The sequence below is a fragment of the Gossypium hirsutum genome, chromosome A03 (assembly GCF_007990345.1).
Source record: "Gossypium hirsutum isolate 1008001.06 chromosome A03, Gossypium_hirsutum_v2.1, whole genome shotgun sequence".
Classification (NCBI taxonomy): domain Eukaryota; kingdom Viridiplantae; phylum Streptophyta; class Magnoliopsida; order Malvales; family Malvaceae; genus Gossypium; species Gossypium hirsutum.
Window position 1 is genome coordinate 90,329,822 of NC_053426.1, and position 18,929 is coordinate 90,348,750.

The following is an 18,929-nucleotide window of genomic DNA, read 5'->3' on the forward strand; positions in this document are numbered from 1 at the left end:
TCACAAAATTCACTTAATACAAATCTAAATTAAATACATATAAAAATAATTAAAAAAATTACCCTTAATTACTTAAGATACACATTAATTTTAACATACATAAAAATTTCTAAATTCGGATTATAGAAATACAAACCATAATTCTTGAGCTACTCCTCATTAATTTATCTTTCCTTTCTTACCGAGTCTCCAGCACAACGGTTATCTACAGAAATTAAAACAATTTAAAATCATTATACACAACAATTTCACATTAAATATTTTAATTTTGATTCAACTTTTGCTTACATTTTCAATTAATCCTTAATACCAAAACAACTTTATTTATTTAAAACTAATATCATATTTTCATTTCAACTCCCACTTTAGACTAATTTCAACCTTCAAAATTCACCATAACCCTAATTTGAAATTCTCTCAATTTAGTCCTATTACTCAAAACTTATGATTATTTTACAATTCAATCCCTTTTTCACTTCTAACTGAAATTCTATCAATTTAACCCCTAACATTTCAATTTATTCAACATGAACAACTTCTAAAAATTCACTAACTTCTAAAATTTCAATATAAATCAAGTAGTATTTTGTTTAGGATTCTAAAAAAATAAAAATTTTAAGAAAAGGGACTAAATTGACTTGCCACTTGAGTTTGAACCTTAAACCCTAAATTTTCTCCTTTCTTTTTCTTTCTTTCTTTTTCTTCTTTCTTTCCCCTGTTTTGTTCCCCAATTTTGTTCTTCTTTTTCTTTTATGTTTTTTTATTATCATATTATAATATAATAAATATTTTATTTATACAATAAGAAAATACATGTATTATTAATATATACATATGATTATTATTTTTACACATGTATTTCACCATTATCATACATTTGTCATAATTTGGTTCAATTACTTATTTATTATTTTATACTTTAATATAATATATATAGTATAATATAATATACTAATATTTCTTAAATAATAAGTAAGTATATATAATTATTACAAGTATATGTATAATATTGTTACACATGTAATTTACTATTACCATACAATTGTAAATTTTATGGTTTATTTGCTTAATTAGTCTCTTTACCTTTCTCTATTCTATTATTAACCTTTCACACTTTATTCAATTTAATCCTTATACCTAATTAACCTTAATTTAAAAAAATTCACCTAACCAAAACCCAATTAACTACACTACTAACGTCGTAAATATTTTTAATAAATATTTACGAATCATTTTTTGAAAATGGAGACCCGAAAACACACTTTCCGATATCCGTGACTATTGGGTCGTTACAACTAGAGAGAGGTTATTGTTAAATTATTTTTGGAAAGAGAATATGTAGAAATGGCATATAATGGTTTGTACGTTAGGGTATATTTCTAACAATTAGTAGTGGCATAAGAAACTCTAGGAAATATATCTTGTGGTGGGAGACTATAATGTACATAGTGAAGCAAGTAAATATAACAGCTAGTATCAATATGATATTATTTTCTATTACTGAAATTGCCTTGGTAGGTACACTATGCATCTTCCCAAGATTAGGAGAGACTGCTGTTATAACTTATTCTGTAGAACTATAAAATATCTAAACATTAAAACTTGATTTCATGAATAAGTTCGAAACTGAAGCAAACTGTAACATCCCAAAATAGGGCCTAGTCAAAATAGTGGTTTGGACCACAAATTCGACATCAAATATTTATTTTATGATTATTACGAGCTAGAATATGAGAATATGCATGTGTTAAAATTTCATGAAGAATTCTTTGAGTAAGTGCTTAATTGGAAAATTAGGGACTAAATTGAATAAATTGCAAAACTTGGATTCTAGAAGCAATTTGCATGAAGTTGCTTTAGATTATAAAATATAAGGTCTTGGGGAGAAATTTTCCCAATTTGTAAGTTTTTGGACAAAAATGGCTTCCATGGATGAAATTTCAAAAAAAGGGCTTAAGGGCATTTTGGTCATTTGGCATATTAATGAAATAAAATGAGAAAAAGAAGGAAAAAATAAGCCATTCTTCTCCCTTGTCCAACCAAAATTCCTAAGCCACCATAGATGGGTTTCCAAGCTTTTCAAGCTCATTAGTAAGTCTCCCAAGCCCCGTTTTTAATGTTCTTTGTAATTTTGAGATCCCAATAGCTTACTCTCTCCATTTCTACCCATATTTCATGCTAGGGTTCATGTTTAAAAATTTACCCATGCATGATTTACTTGTATTTTGATGTTTTATGGAGGAATATGAAAGTTTAAGGTGTGTTAAACAACTTTTCCTAGGTGATTTTCATGAAAACCCCTAAAGGGACCTTTTTGCAAGTATAAATGTGTGGTAGAATGTGAAAATAATGGAAATGGGCTGCATAAGAGGAAAGTGTTCGGCTAGGCTTGAGTAGTAGAAATTGCATGCGTTCATTACGAGCGTAGGACTAAACCGTAAAAATATGAAAGGTTAGGGGAAAAACGGTCATTTGGACCGAGGGTGGAATTTAGACTTGAAATGTATAATTGGAGTGTTAATGATCTATTTTTGTTGTTATAGACCCGAGGAACAAATTTCGGAGGTCGATCGAGGAAAACGAAATGTTTTAGAATAACCGAAACACGACACCGAAACGAATACCAGGTAAGTTCGGATAACTTACAGTAAACACTCAATGTGCCTAATTATATGATTTATGAATGCATGATGTGTAACACCCTCACCCGTACTCGACGCCAGGATAGGGTTAGAGGCATTACCAGGACTTTACATTTTGAAACGTACCAAATTGGGTCACCAAGTTTTACTCAAAATTTAAGCTTTTCATCCATGAACAACTCGTCCCTTATATAGGCCTTCGAGTCTTATAACATACCTAGGGGCAGTGCGGGACAAATTGGGTACGTTCGATAAACCTTGGGCTCCTTAGGAAAATTTCCTTATCATAAAGTGTCACACGCCCGTGTGACTTGGGGCACGCCCATGCCCTTCAGCCGTGGGCAACACTGACTTATCAACACGGCTATGGCACACACCCGTGCTGCCTGCCTGTGGACGACACTGTCTTTTTAACACGGCCATGGTGCATGCCACTGTGGCCTACCCTTGTGCAACTTTGAGCTAAAATTTTAAGTGCAGGGGACACACGGCCATAGCACACGCCCATGGGAGGGAACCGTGTGTCACACACGGCCTAGACACACGCCCGTGTGTCTAACTATGTGGACTCTAATAGGTTATTTTCGAAGCCTTTAGTCACTCCTTTCTACTACTTGTGCTTAGTAGTTACCAAATTCAAAGTAAAACACAATTATACACTTGTAAATAATCTTGATTAAACTAGATGTATGGAAACCTCATATCATTGGTTTCATACATGATAGTTTATTTCCCATTTAGTGTTTATGGGTTCCCATGTCACTTTAATTCATCCGATATTGGGTCGTTCATGTGACTCATTGCCAATTGGTAACGACTCATCACTTGTAAATAAAACTATGCATAATTTCGTAGGTCATAACCTACTTCAATAAAGCCAATTTTCGTGGCCATATACAAAGAGATAAACATATTCTTACATGCCTTCATTTGACAAATCAAATAACACATATAACAAAATACTCAAAAATACTATACATGCCATTGAACAAAATAAACAAAGTCTTTATACAAAGCTTGTCTAGTTGATAGTGTGTTGACTCTCCAATCGTCTTCCAATCCTTTCGAATCCTCGAGCTCTGTGAGACAGGCAAAAAGAGAGGGGTAAGCATTTATATGCTTAGTAAGCTCGAATAACCGGAAAGTAAACTTACCGAGTAATTAGCATACATCCATATTTAAATCATGAATCATCAATTATGAAACGATTCCCTATCACATGCACTCAATCAATGAGTTAGTTACGTAACAAAGCATCATGTAATTTATGTAGATGAGCTCATCATTCATCATCTTATTGACATACATCATATTAATCCCTTTGAGTTTCTAGTAAATCTCGATGGAATACCCATTATCCGTCAATTCTTACGAATGATCATTTCACATATATGCACTCCCGCGAACCTCACATCTCATGGCAGGATTACCAGTCCAGGCTGAATCCCCCATATCATGAACTCATAAGGTGATGTCGGGATTACCAGTCTAGGCTAAATCCCTTATAACGACAAACACCCTTAATGAGCTTGGATCTGAATTACCAGTCCAGGCTAAATTCAGACCCTAATCGGATTACCCGTCCGGGCTAAATCCATAATGTACACATATTCTTCGGGAGGCTTGATCATTCAAGGAACATCCGTCCGGGTTAGATCCTTTTCATACTTGAGATCACGGATTACCCGTCCCGGCTAAATCCTTACTGCAACACATGCAGGATCTCTTTACACATATCAATGAGGGTTTATCCATCGAATTCCCTTTGTCAACCTCATCCGAGACATTTTTCACATGTTACCATCAAATATGCATTTCTATGATATTTCATACTAATAATAAATGCAATCATCATGCATTCATAAATCATTCAATTATGCATATTAGGCGTTTACTTTAAGTTATCTGAACTTACCTAGTATTCTTTTCGGAGTTGTGTTTTGGTTATTCCAAAACTTTGCGTTTACCTTGATCGACCTCTAGAATTTGTTCCTCGGGGTCTATAACAACAAAAGTTAACTCATTAATACACTACATTATACATTTCAAGTTTAATATCTACCCTGGTCCAAATGACCGTTTTGCCCCTAACCTTTCACATTTTTACAATTTAGTCCCTAGGCTCGTATAATGAAACAAATACACTTTCTATCTTACCCAAGCCTAGCTGAACACTTTTCCTTCTAATGGTAGCCCACATTTTTCATTATTTTCTCATTTCTACCATACATTTACATCTTTTGCAAAATAGTCCCTATAAGGGTTTTTCATGAAAATCAACTAGGAAAAGATGTTTAATACACATTCATCTTTCATATTCATCCATAATCCATCAAAATACAAGCAACTCATGCATGGGTAAATTTTTAAACATGAACCCTAGCATGAAATATGGGTAGAACTGGAGAGAGCAAGCTACTAGGATTTCAAAAATACAAAGAGCATGAAAAATGGGGCTTGGGAGCACTTACTATTGAGCTTGGAAAGCTTGAAAACCCTAGCTATGGAAACCCTTGAAGTTTCGGCTGGACAAGGAAGAGAATGGGCTGATTTTGGTTAATTTTTCCCATTTTATTTCATTAAAATACCAAATAACCAAAATGTCCTTAAGCTATTTCCTTAAAATTCCATCCATGAAAGCCCATTTTTGTCCAAAAACTAAGAATTTGGGCAAATTGCTCTCCAAGACCTTCTAATTCATAACCCAAAGCAATTTCATACAAATTGCTTCTAGAATTCAAGTTTTACAATTTATTCAATTTAGTCTCTAATTTCCAATTGAACACCTTACTCAAAGAATTTCTTCATGAAACTTTAACATATGCATATACTCACATTCTAGGCCTCATATTAATCATAAAATAAATATTTTGATGTCGAATTTGTGGTCCCATAACCACCATTTCGACTAGACCTTATTTTAGGATGTTACATGATGATTGCATCTATTAATAACATGAAATTCTATGAAATGCATGTTTAAGTATAAATTGTGATAAATGTCTCAGTTGAGGTTAAAAAGGGAATTCGATGGATAAACCATGATTGACATGTGTAATGAGGTCCTGCATGTGTTGCAGTAAGGATTTAGCCCGAACGGGTAATCTGTTGATCTCGTTTATAAAAGGACCTATACTGGATGGGTGTTCCTTCGAATGGTCGAGCCTCCCGAAGAATATGTGTGCATTATGGATTTAACTCGGATGGGTAATCTGATTAGGATCTGAATTTAGCCTGGACTGGTAATTCAGATCCAAGCTCAATAAAGGTGTTTGTCGTTATAAGGGATTTAGCCTAGACTGGTAATCCCGACATCACCTTGTAAGTTCATAAAATGGGGGATTTAGCTTGGACTGGTAATCCCGCCATAAGATGTGAGGTTCGCGGGAGTGCATATTTGAAACGATCATTGTACGAATTGACGGTAAATGGATGTTCCATCGAGATTTCCTAGAAACTCAACGAGTTTAATGTGACATATATATATACAAATGAGATGTTCAATGATGCTCATCTAAGATAACTTTCATAGTGCATTGTTATGTGACTAACTTATTGATTGAGTGTAAGTGATAGGGAAGCCATCTTGTGCTCATTGAATTTATTGCTGGAATGGTCGAAATGTGCAAGTGTACACAATCGTAACAAGTAATAAAGTGACCAGTAAATATCGAGTTATCATACCCACAGGGACTGTAAAAAGCGATATTTATGAAATTAATTAAAACACTTTGGTGAGGTAAAAATGATTTTGGTTTGAAAAGAGCAATTTATAAACTAAGATTTTAAAACTAAGCAAACAATTTAAATAAAATAAAAGAGTTCTAGTGCACGATTTCAATTAAGATTTAATTAAGATGATATAATTGTGTTGGATTAATTATACCTTTTTAACTTAGAAATATTAAATTCGTGCTTACGCTATTATGAATAAATTCATGGCATATTTACTAATTAAAAAATTCCATTTATCTATTGAACATATCCCTTTGCCAATTCAACCGACTAAACAGATTTAATAAAGTAAACATACTATCGCACATACATACTTATTGAATTAAATTATCTCTCGTATATTCCTATGTCGATTGAACCGATTAATTCAACCTAATAAACATGTAAAAGATTATGTGAAGTAACAAAGTAGCCATACCTTGAAACAATTTAATCACAACAATCTTGCAAGTTATGCAAGGCATATGTATCGCCAAATACAATGCTAATTTAATTTTCAATTACCTTAGAAGAATTAAACATGCACTGATTAAGTACTGAGTCCATTAATTGCAATTTCAATCCATTTAAACAATTAATTCTTTAGTTATCTAAACAATTATAATGCCAGATAACCTAAACATGATTTTACTTAATCAAGCATTTCACTGAGGCCTATAACAGCATAAACACTATTTTAATAATTCAAGTAGGCAAAATATAATCAACCCAACATGAATTAAATTCAAGATAAATTGATTAAAATAACCATTTCAACAACAATATTTTTCATAGATATGTTCATCATAAAAACAACAGAAATTAAAAAGAAAGGGAACAGAAAGCAAATCCAGTGTTTCTCTGCGGCTTGACTGTTGCTCCGTTCTTAGTCTCCGTTGTCTTGGTTGAGAAAGGCTTCTATGAATCCTTGATTGCTGCCCAAGATGGCTGAAGAACACCTCTTTCTCAAGAGAGGAAATTGGCACAAGAGGAAGGGAAAATGGGATGGAAAAATGGAGAGGAAACTTTGAGAGAAGTGAAGAGAGGATGAGAGAATGTTGTGGAATGAGGGATTTTGAGGGATGCTTTGAAATGGGCAGCATAGGGTGGCTTTTATAGCTGAAGAGGGCTGTTAAAAATAGCAAATTCAGCAGCCAAGAGAACCCTCCCATGGCCGGCCACACACATGGCAAGGTTGAAGCTTTCAACCTTGCTAAAAATAGGCTGGGGCAAATCTACAAAGCCTAAAATAAAGGTGGGGTTTGAACGTAATCTGGAGGTTTTTCAAGGGAATTTTTGCAAGAATATTTTATCATATAATTTGCTGATTTGGGTCAGCCAATGGACGGTTCTGGTCAGCCCAATTAGTGGCTGGTTCGGCTCACTCCATTCGGTTCAACCAATGCGGTTCACCAGGCCCTTTCTTCATAGTTAATTAAAATTAATTCATTAAACCTAAATTAAATAGGAAATAAATTAAAATTAATTTAATTATGAATTAATACACATTTCTGGACCGTCTTGGGTTGGAAATTAATTGGCCTCGATACTTCAAATTGCTCTCGGTTTTGTTCTTATCGCAGTGTTCACCGGGCCCTTTTTCTCCAATTGTGTAATTCTGTCAAAAATAACCAAATTTAATCAAAATTAACTAAAAAATTAATTAAAATTCATAATGTTCATATTTTTAACATAAATTAATTATTTTATAATATTTAATTATTTTTTGACAAGAATTTAATCGAATTTGCATGAATTTAAGTAGAATTGGGTATGAAAAAGTATATAAATTTTTGTGTTCCCACACCCCCAAACTTAATCCATTTCTTGTCCCGAGTAATGCGCAAATTTTGAAAAGAATCTCTCGGAAAACACCTTTAAAAAATTCCTTCAGAACAACATTTTGCCCAAAATTATGAACTTAAAATACTTATGCTCAAAGACAAGAAATCTGTTAGTTATGCTACTTAAGAATGCATATTGTTCAACTTAAATTCAACCACTTATTATTATAGTAAAATTTAGACTAAATGCTTTTGTACCAAAGACATGTTAATCCTTACCAATTTGATTTTTATTCCTTTATTAGAGACTAAGCTGCAATCATTAACCTTAACTTATGTCTTCATATATTGATCGTAGCAATTTCTCTCCACTAATGTAGGTAGCATGAGGACTTTGAATCAATAGGTCTTTATCAGGGTTGTAACGTGGCTAGGCTAGGGCTAAGTGAAAGATGGATAAATTTTGGTTTTAAAAAAAACCCGAGACTCAGCGTCAATTGAACCTTTGTAGTTTTTACCTTCGATACACCAACTTGACTTTCATATGCTCTTTTTCAAATATATGTGCTTTTTTTTTTACTTAACACGAGCACTTATTTTGTGTACTGCAATTCTCGAGCAATTGATACTTCTTGTCAACTCCCCCAAACTTATTTTTGAACAACATCTAGAATATTACCGAGTCTAGTGTTTGGGCCAATTTTAAGATTATTAAGCATAAAGTAATGGCTAATTATTATAAGGGTCGGAATAAAATCAAGCCATATAGTCTCAAAGTTGGGTTTCAATGGATAAAATATACCATGGTTGGCTTGAAAGGCTCAAACGGTCCAAACAATAGTTGCCTAAATCATTTCCAACATTTCATGCTCCCTAGGATTTCGCCTCAAGAAACTTACTAAGTCAATTCTAAAGACTTAAACTTTCATGCATACCTAACTTTCCTAAAGAACTAAAAATTTTATGGTATGAATTTGCATGCTTTTTTTAAAAACACATTCATGTCATTATTAAGCTAACATAATAATTTATTGACATAATAGAACTTTATTCATACTTAAATTGAGCATACTTAATAGAATTCAAATTTCTGAAAAAAATATATCCTAATCATAATTAAAAGAAAAATTTTATCCTAAGTGGAAATAATTCAATTTCTCGGTCCCCCCAAACTTAAAATGAACAATGTCCTCATTGTTTAAAGTGAATAGATACTATACACCAGGTAGGATTTTAGAAAAGAAGAGGTGAGTCAATTTGACTACTTAAGTACCAAGCTCTTTCTAAATCCAATCCTAGATATGTATATATCTATTGCCACACTTTAAGTTTCGTGACTTGCTCACATTTTATTAGTGATTTTTCTCTCTTGTTTTATTATGCAAAAAATAGAAATAAATTCCTAATTAAACTTAATCCTAAAATGACCTAAGAATAGAGATAAAATAAAGTCAAGATCCTCCCTTTATTTATTTGCAGACCCTTCCGTATTTGACTCATCTTTTGCTCCATCACTATTGCCTTTGCATGAATCGCTTATCTATTTTTTCGAGAGTGGAGTCCATGGCTCGAATATGAAATATGGAAATTCAGGCACAAAAATAAATGGGTCATTGTATATTTTCTTAAAAGCACTTCTCATCGAGTCATCACCTATTTTTGAGTATCTCCAGTAGGCTTATTGCTGCCATTGCATATGTTGCATTAAGTCCATCAGTTTTGATAGCTCATCTCAAAGGTCTGGGCTCGATGATTTAGCTCGAAACATTGAAGTTCCAGCATCCGATTCGTCTTTTGGCTATACTGGGTCCACCTTATCAGGGACTTCAAATGATTGCATCGTGGGATCTTCTTCTTCATCAGGTTCCTCAGGCTCTTCACTTTCTTCAACTCATTGTTGTAGAAATGAGTCTCCGGCTACTCGGTAGAGGTCCTAATCTGTAATTGTGCCTTGGGTGTACCCTGTCTTCTTGACATTAGCAAGAATTTCTGATTTCAAGCACAGAATAGTTATTGTAAAGGGGAAGTAAGCAGGGCCAGAGCGTCTAGCGGCACAGTTTCGAATTTCTTTCAGGATGATCTTTCCCACATCATTGGTCTTACCCATTAAGATTGAGTATAGTAAAATCATTCGCTCCAATAAAATTGTAGTCCCATGTGAGCTAGGCAGAAGGTTGAAACGGATGAAATAGAACCATACCTTTGCAATAGGTGTTAAGTATTCTCTTCGACACGTGTGGGTTCCTTGTTTCGACATAGTCCAACTGGAACCTTCAACTGTAAGCTCCTCGAGAATTTCTCGCAGATTTTCAGGTTTGATATTGCTCATCAATGTGGAATATTCATTGTTTTCGAGATTTGGTAATTCAAAGAATTCATTAATAGCATTTGAATTTATCGGTACCTTGATTCCGCGAACTGGAACTTCTATCATCTCTCCTAAAGTTAAATTTGCATAAAACTCACGAACTAGTTCCTTATCCACACTTGGTCTCTTTTCACAAAACAACTCCCAATTTAGGGTTTCAGCAACTTGACGAATACGAGCCATAAATTCTCGGTAGTTGCTCTCCTTTAAAGTGAAGCCTTTTTCTGGATGCATCTGTTGGTTTTTGAAGATACTTTCGTATCCCACTTTGGCTTCTTCACAGTGGAATTTGTTTTGTGTTTCATCAATTTGAGCGGAAGCACGAGTTCTCTTGCGAGGCATGTTTAACTTGATCATAAGATGGAAAAATTAGTTTCTCAATAAATTTTAATAAAAATTATTAGTAATTCAATGATATGAAAAATTAATTAATTAAAATTAAAATTAAGAAAAACTAGGTCTTACCACCTTTTTTGTAAAAATATAAAAACTCTAGGAATTAATAATAATAATGAAGAAAAAGATGGGAATTTAAAAGAAGGGTTGGAGGTTTGTGGCTTAGGATGGATGGGAAAGGAATGCTGCACAAGCAGCTAGGGCGTGCGGGCGTGGTGCGTGTGGGAGCAAAGGTGCATAGTAGGGCTGGTAGCAACACGGGCGTTCGGCAGTAGGTGGGACTCGGGCACGCGCAGGATGGTGCAGAGGGCAGGTATCGCGCCCGGGGTGAAGGCCTAGTGCGAGTTGAGGCTGGGCCCGCTCAAGGCAACGCGCGTTGCACGCGGGACGTGCGTGCGATGGAGCTGGGCGTGTGCTGGCTGAGTGCTTGGAGCTGCTGCTACTTGGGGTTTCGGCACTTGGGTATTTTGGTGCTTTGGGTTTTAAGTGTTAGGTGAATGAGAAGATGGGTAGTATTTATAGGGGGAGAAATAGGAATTAGAGTAGAATTCTTTAAAACAAATTAATTAATAAAAATTCTAAATTCTAATCCTATATAAAGATAACAAAAATTAATAATTCGATATATGCATATATTAAACTATTAATTGCTATTTAATTTATTAAAACAAAGATAAAATCCTAATTTCATGCTAAATTGATAAAGATTAATATATAAATAGCTATAATTATATATTAAAGATTATCATCTTATTATCAAAACTTATCAAACAAAATCCAAAAATTGATAATAATTAATATATATTATAATGGGTATAATTATATATTAATAATTATCATTTTTTAACTAAAAACATTTATTCTAGAAGCCCTTTAAAAAAATATTTACAAAAAGAGGCATTTAGTTTTTATTATTTACGAAAAGAGCAATCAAATTTTAAAAATAACTCAATTTAAGTCCCTAGACTTAATGAAAATTAAAAATTGAGTTGCAAATTAAAAATTGGATCAAATTGACCCTTTTATTTGAAAAACAAAAATTTATTTTATTGATTAGGGAAAAATTTCTTGGAAAATTATGTTAAAATAAATTCCCAGGAAAGATTGGAGGGGTCACAAATTGTCCCGCTTAAGTTCCAACCTCCTAGACAGAATTTATTTTAACATACTAAACCCAAAAAATATACCTTAAATTATTTATTAAACAAAACACGAAAATTATTAAATATTTGACAAAATGAACGAGACTTTATCCCGTTCGGTTTTATTCCCCCAATAGTGTTTCAAACGCTGAGCATTAACTTGAAAATTACCTCTCTTACCTTGGAGTTCAACAACTCCGTATGGATAGACTCTGTGAATTGTAAATGGACCGGACCAACGTGATTTTAGCTTACCTGGAAAGAACTTCTATCTCGAGTTGAACAACAATACTTGCTGACCTGCTTCAAATTCTCGAACCCGGATGTGTTTGTCATGCCATTTCTTGAGTCTCTCTTTAAGTAATTTGGCATTTTCATATGAGAACATTTGGAATTCTTCTAACTCGTTGAGTTGGAACATACGTCTTTCTTTTGCGAGCTTAGGATCTAAGTTGAGTCATCGAAGAGCCCAATAAGCTTTGTGCTCTAACTCCAAAGGTAGATGACATGCTTTACTGAAAACTAGCCTATAGGGTGACATCCCTAAAGGTGTCTTGTACGCTGTCCTGTAGGCCCATAAAGCGTCATCTAGTCTTTTCGACCAGTCTTGTCAGTTCGGGCAAACTACCTTCTCCAATATGCCCTTGATTTCTTTATTTGCCAGTTCAGCTTGTCCATTCGTCTGCGGATGGTAAGCCATTGCAACCTTGTGTTTCACCCCGTGCTTGTCTAGTAACCATTTTAACCACTTGTTCGCAAAGTGGGACCTTTCATCACTAATGATGGCTCTCGGGGTTCCAAACCTCGTGAACACGTGTTTCTGCAAAAACTTCATCACAACCCTAGTATCGTTTGTTAGATATGCCTTTGCCTCGACCCACTTGGACACATAATCTACTGTGACCAGTATATACTTGTGACCAAAAGTCCCAAGAAAATCAATACCCCAAACATCGAATAATTCGACCTTAATGATGTTTGTTCGAGGCATCTCATTTCTGTTGGTGACATTTCCAACTCTTTGACATCGGTCACAACTCTTTACATATGCATATGCATCATTGAATAGTGTTGGCCAAAAGAATCCGGCTTGCAATACTTTGGCTGCAGTACGAGTTCTTTCGAAATGACCCCCACTTGGGGCTGAGTGACAGTGGTATAGAATCTTAAGTATTTCGTCTTCTGCCACGCATTTCCTAATCATCTGATCTACACACTTTTTAAACAGATATGGTTTCTCCCAGAAATAGTACTTCACATCGTGAAGAAACTTTCTCCTTTGTTGATATGTCTTATCATACGACATTAAACCATAAGCTAAAAAGTTAGCAATATCAGCAAACCAAGGGGTATTATAGACATGACTTACCTTCAATATATGTTCATCTGGAAATGTTTCTTGAATCGGTACAAGTGGAGAATTCCCTTCTTGCAGCTCCAATAAGGACAAGTGATCTGCTACTTGGTTTTCTACTCCCTTTCGATCTTGAATTCCCAAATCGAACTCTTGAAGTAGTAGTACCCATCGGATCAACCTCAGCTTAGTGTCTTTCTTGGCAAGTAAATATTTAATTGTCGAGTGGTCTGTATAGACAGTTATCTTGGTACCTACAAGATAAGATTGAAACTTGTCGAAAGCAAATACGATAGCAAGTAACTCTTTTTCTGTTACCGTATAGTTTAACTGAGCTCCTGTCAGAGTTCGGCTTGCATAGTAGATGGGATGAAAAACTTTGTTCCTTCGCTGGCCCATGACAGCTCCTTTTGCGAAGTCATTTGCATCACACATCAATTCAAATGGCAAGTTCCAGTCTGGTGTGACAATTATGGGTGCCGTGACTAATCGATTCTTCAAGTCATTGAAAGCTTTTAAGCATTCTTCATTAAATTTGAATATCGTGTCCTTCTCCAATAATTTGCATAAAGGTTTAGCAACTTTGGAGAAGTCCTTGATAAATCTTCGATAAAACCCGGCGTGGCCCAAAAAGCTCCTAACACCCTTTACAAATGTTAGAGGTGGGAGTTTCTCAATAACATCTACTTTTGTTCTGTCTACCTCGATCCCATGTCTTGTTATCCGATGCCCCAGAACAATACCTTCTCGTACCATAAAATGGCACTTTTCCCAGTTAAGGACTAGGTTTGTCTCTTAGCATCGCCTAAGTACCTTAGCCAGATCGGCTAAGTAATCATCGTACGTATCTTCAAACACTGAAAAGTCGTCGATGAAAACTTCCAAAAATTTCTCAACCATGTCAGTGAAAATAGACATCATACATCTTTGAAATGTAGCAGGTGCATTACATAAACCAAATGGCATGCATCTAAATGAAAATGTACCGTACGGGCAGGTGAATGTGGTCTTGTGTTGATATTATAGTGCTACCGTAATCTGGTTGTACCCTGAGTAGCCATCGAGAAAATAATAGTAATCTCGCCCCGCGAGTCTATCCAGCATCTAGTCTAAGAACGGCAAAGGGAAGTGATCTTTCCTAGTTGCCTTGTTTAGCTTCCGGTAATCGATGCAGATTCTCTATCCCGTAACTGTTCTAGTCGGTATCAACTCGTTATTCTCAGTCTCTATGACCGTGATACCTCCTTTCTTTGGTACGCACTGGACCGGACTTACCCATGAACTGTCTGAGATGGGGTAAATGATACCCGCATCTAACCACTTGATAATCTCTTTTTTCACTATGTCCTTCATGATGGGGTTCAGCCTTCATTGTCCATTGATCATCCCTTTTTCACCATCTTCCAGGATAATCTTGTGCATGCATACAGATGGACTAATACTGCGAATATCGGCTATGGTCCATCCGATAACCTTCTTAAATTATTTCAGAACTAAGATAAGTTTCTCTTCTTGCTCAGTAGTTAACTCTGCTGAAACAATCACAGGCAGAGTAGAAGCGTCACCTAAATAAACATATTTTAAATGAGAAGGTAATACCTTGAGTTCTAGTTTAGGTGGCTCCTCGATTGATGCTTTCGGCTGTGTGTAATCTCTTTCCTCTAAATCCAAAGATTCGAAACGGGATTGTGGATTAAATTCATTTTGATTAGCTTCTAACAAAGCTAAGTTTCCATCCTTCTCTTCATCACTTGGAGGGTCTGATGTCAAAATTCTTTCCAGAGGATCCTCAACAGAGTTGAGTTCCTTCTCCACTATTAAATCCTCTAAGTTGGATACTGCAGAACAATTATCTATTGTGTCAAGAAATTGGATTGACTTGAAAACATTAAATGTTATCTGATCATCCTGAACGCGCATAGTAAGTTCTCCCTTCTACACATCAATAAGTGTCATTTCGGTTGATAAGAACGGTCTCCCCAGGATAACTGGTACTTCTTTGTCTGCTTCGAAATCTAAAATTACAAAATTAGCAGGAAATATAAACTTATCTATATGTACCAATACATCCTTGATTTTTCCTTCTGGATGTGCTAAGGATCGATCTGCTAGCGGAAGTGTAACCGTAGTAGGTCTAACTTCACCTATCCCTAACTTCTTAAATATCGACATAGGCATCAAGTTGATACTTGGGCCCAAGTCGCATAGTGCCTTACCAAAATAAGCTGCTCCAATGTTGCATGGTATGGTAAAACACCCAGGATCCTTCAGCTTAGGGGGTAATTTTTCTTGAAGATATGCACAACATTCATTCGTCAAAGCTACCGTCTCAAATTATCCAAGTCTTCGCTTCTTGGACAGGATATCTTTCATGAATTTTACGTAATTTAGCATTTTTTCAAGTGCTTCAACCAACGGGATGTTGATATGAAGTTGCTTGAGTACGTCAAGGAACTTCTTGAATTGGACCTCCTGTTTTTGCTTTTGGAGTCTTTGAGGGTAAGGTGGTGGAAGTTTATATACTGGAGTTGGTATTGGTTGATTTGTCTTTGGCGGCAATTCTGCTGCTAACGAAATGATTGGCTGATCAGAATTGGCTGGTTCTGAGGTTATCTGTTTAGGTATTGCAGGTTCTGGTTCTAGTGGAACAGGAACTTCAACACTCAGTTGAACTTCTTCCGAATCTTAAGCTTCAGCATGCTCCTTTTCAGCTTCAATGATGTTAGGCTCTACCGGTTTTCCGCTCCTTAATGTTAGTGCTTTACAATGCTCCTTCCCTAGATTTCTCAGATTTTCCGTGTTACTAGGTAAAGCATCTTGTGGACGGTTCCTAAGTTCAGTAGCAAGCTGGCCCACTTGATTCTCCAAATTCCTTAGAGTGGCGTCATTCTTCGCCATGTATGCCTTCAATAAATTCTCTAAGCTATTGGACGATTCAGCCTAAACTAGTTTCTGAACTTGCTGTGAAAAACTAGGCGGCTGGGTTGGTCTAGGTTGGGCATAGTTGTTACTGCCTCCAGCCCCTTGGTTACTCTAGGAAAGATTGGGGTAATTTCGCCACGATGGGTTGTAAAAGTTATATTGCAGCCCTTGCCTTCCTCGGTTCTGGTTCTGGTTCTGATTACCTATGTAGTACATGGATTCTGGGTTTGACGGACATTCTTCAAACACATGTCCTTCCCCACAATAGACACAGGCTATATTCTCATATTAGTTAGGTGGTTGAGCTGCAAAACTATTTGACCCATTAGTGGTAAGATTCTTTAACATTGAAGATATCGAAGATACCTGGGATGCAAGTGAAGTGAGAGCGTCCACTTCATGGATTCCAGCAGCTCGTCTTCCTGATGTTGCTCGATTGGTTGGCCACTGATAATTGTTACTGGGGATCCTCTCGATGATTTCATAAGCCTCATTGTAAGAATTGGATAAGATAGCACCGTTAGCAGAAGCATCTACTACCATCCTTGTGTGAGCGTTGAGACCATTGTAAAATGTCTCAAGTTGGATGCAATGTGAAATTCCGTGATGAGGGCACTTTCGTAATAACTCTTTGAATCTTTCCCATGCCTCATACAAGGACTCATCATCCATTTTTTGGAAAGCAGTAATCTCATTCTCAGCTTAGCAATCTTGCTAGGCGGGAAATACTTCACAAGAAATCTCTCTGCTAACTCTTGCCATGTAGAAATCGAGTTCTGTGGCAGTGAGTTTAACCAGGCTCAAGCTCTGTCCCTCAGCGAGTACGAGAACAGTTTTAATCGTAATGCATCTTCGAGTACTCCAGCTAGCTTGAAAGAGTCACTCACCTCCATAAACAATTTTAAATGAAGATGAGGATCTTCAGTAGGCATTCCACTGAACTGACCCACTGTCTGAAGCATCTGGAACATGATTGGCTTCAGCTCGAATTGTTGTACCTCAATCTCGGGTCTTCTAATACCTGGATTAAGCTCATTAAAAAATGGCACGTCATATTGTCGTAAAGCTCTATCCTTATCATCAACAATAAGGATAGGATTTTGAGCAAGGTTTGCTCTGTTTCCTTGATTGATATTCTCGAAATTCATCTCTTCGGTCCTTCTCTGGTTCACTTGTCTTCTTCGTTGGTGAAAGATTTGTTCTATTTTAGGGTCCACTGGGAGTAAGTAGATAATTCGGTCAATACTCATAAACACCTAAAATAATCAGGGATGAATTAATTAAGTAAAATTGAACAAGAAAATAAAAGAACCAAAATGTAAAAATAAATTCACAAATAATGTTTTTTTTAAAAACAATCTCCGGCAACGGCGCCAAAAACATGGAACGGTGGAAATGTGCAAGTGTACACAATCGTAACAAGTAATAAAGTGACAAGTAAATGTTGAGTTATCATACCCATAGGGACTGTAAAAAGCGATATCTATGAAATTAATTAAAACACTTTGGTGAGGTAAAAATGATTTTGGTTTGAAAAGAGTAATTTATAAACTAAGATTTTAAAACTAAGCAAACAATTTAAATAAAATAAAAGAGTTCTAGTGCACAATTTCAATTAAGATTTAATCAAGATGATATAATTGTGTTGGATTAATTATACCTTTTTAACCTAGAAATATTAAATTCGTGCTTACGCTGTTATGAATAAATTCACGGCAACCCAGTAATTTGCTAACTTATGAACATATTTACTAATTAAAAAATTCCATTTATCTCTTGAACATATCCCTATGCCAATTCAACCGACTAAATAGATTTAATAAAGTAAACATGCTATCGCACATACATACTTATTGAATTAAATTATCTCTCGCATATTCCTATGTAGATTCAACCGATTAATTCAACTTAATAAACATGTAAAAGATTATGTGAAGTAACAAAGTATCCATACCTTGAAACAATTTAATCACAACAATCTTGCAAGTTATGCAAGGCATATGAATCGCCAAATACAATGCTAATTTAATTTTCAATTACTTTAGAAGAATTAAACATGCACTGATTAAGTACTGAGTCCATTAATTGCAAAATCAATCCGTTTAAACAATTAATTCTTTAGTTATCTAAACAATTATAATGCTAGATAACCTAAACATGATTTTACTTATTCAAGCATTTCACTGAGGCCTATAACGGCATAAACACTATTTTAATAATTCAAGTAGGCAAAATATAATCAACCCAACATGAATTAAATTCAAGATAAATTGATTAAAATAACCATTTCAACAACAATATTTTTCATAGATATGTTCATCATAAAAACAACAGAAATTAAAAAGAAAGGGAACAGAAAGCAAATCCAGTGTTTCTCTGCGGTTTGACTGTTGCTCCGTTCCTAGTCTCCGTTGTCTTCGCCGAGCAAGGCTTTTATGGATCCTTGATTGCTGTGCAAGATGGCTGAAGAACACCTCTTTCTCAAGAGAGGAAATCGACACGAGAGGGAGGGAAAATGGGATGGAAAAATGGAGAGGAAACTTTGAGAGAAGTGAAGAAAGGATGAGAGAATGTTGTGGAATGAGGGATGTTGAGGGATGCTTTGAA

General features: G+C 35.3%; 1 non-coding gene and 1 pseudogene across 1 annotated transcript; one reads left to right on the forward strand and one right to left on the reverse strand.

Annotated features, from left to right (window-relative positions):
• The window catches only part of LOC107887655 (multicopper oxidase LPR1-like), an 88,805-nt pseudogene that overhangs the window by 25,697 nt on the left and 44,179 nt on the right, over window positions 1–18,929 (reverse strand).
• Window positions 16,921–17,026, forward strand: LOC121227776 (small nucleolar RNA R71). The gene has a single exon (XR_005925299.1). It is a non-coding gene; the product is annotated as a small nucleolar RNA R71 (small nucleolar RNA).